Below are 2,295 nucleotides of genomic sequence, written 5' to 3'. Positions count from 1 at the left end.
AGAGAATTCTGTGTTGTAGACCTCTGTATTGAGTACATTATATACTATTGCTCAGGGAAAAGTCTGTGTTCCAGACGTCTGTATGGTGTACATTATATACTATTGCTCAGAGAGAAGTCTGTGTTCCAGACGTCTGTATGGTGTACATTATACACTATTGTTCAGAGAGAATTGTGTGTTGTAGACGTCTGTATTGAGTACATTATATACTATTGCTCAGGGAGAAGTCTGTATAGACTACATTATATTCTATTGCTCAGAGAGAAGTCTGTGTTCCAGACGTCTGTATTGGGTACATTATATACTATTGCTCAGAGAGAAGCCTGTCATGCTTGCCTTGTTGTAATATCTTGTAGTTTTACTTATTGTTCTGACTTGAATGTGGAGCATTTTACTAATCTTTCATAAACATGGTTTGTCAGTTTATTATCTCTGTAGTCACTTTTATCTTAAACTTCTTCTGTTTTCTCGTGGGTCTGTTGGGCTCGAGGACAAAGAATCTGGTCTGGTGAGGTTTCAAATCCGACAGTCACATCGGAAGATAAAGCTTCGCAAACCAGTTATTTCTGATTGGCTTAGTTTCCAAAAGTGACACTTTTTTTTTTCAACTCTGTTGGATTTTCAAGTAAGTTATCTCCTATAGTTCCAAGAACCAATAGAACCTGCATAGTTTGTCTTTCTAAATTTGTACAAGTCCAGCGTGCCAAGTTTAATTGTATTTATTATCACGTCATTCTATAAACTAGATTATCCCCATGCAGTTAATCCAGGTTTAAAGACGAATCGCTCTCGCCCTCTCGTGGTAGGGGGGAAGACTTACAGGTCAAGGGTCGTTATGTTTTTTGTGTCCGGCAGGTACCGGATGTATCCTTTGTCTTGAGAAGTTTTTATTTTGCTATGCCTAACAAACATTACGACTTCAACTTAAACTAGAAATGTGAGTAGTCTAGATAGCAGTTAACGCTTATTCTCATGAAGACGTTTCTTCAAAAACATCTTTACTGGCAGTTGCTGTAGAAGTTATTGATAGTTTGGACATTTATCTTGGTGAACGTGAAGGCCGAGCATGACTCAGTGCCAGGGTTTCGTGGTTCGCGCCCTGTTACCACTAAAAGGAAAACAAATTTGTAAGTTGATCCTCGTATTTTTATAATGATGATCAGGTCGGGACAATAGTATTGCAAGTTGATCCTTGTGTTCTTCTAATGATGATCGGGTCGGAACAATAGTCCTGGAAGTTGATCCTTGTATTCTTCTAATGATGATCGGGTCGGGACAATAGTCCTGCAAGTTGATCCTTGTGTTCTTCTAATTATGATCAGGTCGAGACACTAATTCTGCAAGTTGATCCTTGTGTTCTTCTAATGATGATCGGGTCGGGACACTAGTTCTACAAGTTGATCCTTGTGTTCTTCTAATGATGATCAGGTCGGGACACTAGTTCTACAAGTTGATCCTTGTATTCTTCTAATAATGATCAGGTCGGGACACTAGTTCTATAAGTTGATCCTTGTGTTCTTCTAATGATGATCAGGTCGGGACAATAGTCCTGCTAGTTGATGATCATACTTTTCTCTATGTTCTTACATTTTCCTGCTGTTGTTTTTCTAGCTCTCTTAATGAATATTTGTGCGGCTCTAGTAAGACCGCAATACTTCCATGTCTTGTAGGAAGAAACACATAAGACTGCAATATGTCTATATTTTGTAGGAAGACCCGTATAAGACTTCAATATATCCATGTTTTGTAGGAAGACCCATATAAGACTTCAATATACCCATGTCTTGTAGGAAGATCCACAGAGCCAACAAGTTGCAGTAGAGAGTTGAAGATTAGATCGAGGTCGAAAAAACGAGAGGGGTTCTAAGACGTCCTCAAGGAATGTGGAATGTTCCATGATACTCAGCCTCAAGAGGTCACTAAGTTGACCTACGACCGACCATGCTGACTCACAATTCATAGCAACTTGAGATCAGTTGACCCGAGACCTCTGGACGAGAAGTAAGGATGCTGCAGGCTAGTTGGTGGCCTGAGATTCATTGCCGAGCATAAACGTACTTGGCCTGTTCATGTCATTTCGGCGTAGACGTCTGTATGAACTACATTATACACTATTACTCAGAGAGAACACAGAATTCTCTCTGAGTAATAGTGTATAATGTAGTCCATACAGACGTCTGAAACACAGAATTCTCTCTGAGTAATAGTGTATAATGTAGTCCATACAGACGTCTGCAACACAGAATTCTCTCTGAGTAATAGTGTATAATGTAGTCCATACAGACGTCTGCAACA

This window comes from Limulus polyphemus, unplaced genomic scaffold (genome assembly GCF_000517525.1).
Source record: "Limulus polyphemus unplaced genomic scaffold, Limulus_polyphemus-2.1.2 Scaffold3562, whole genome shotgun sequence".
In the NCBI taxonomy this organism is placed as follows: domain Eukaryota; kingdom Metazoa; phylum Arthropoda; class Merostomata; order Xiphosura; family Limulidae; genus Limulus; species Limulus polyphemus.
Note: the sequence above shows the minus strand (reverse complement) of the source record.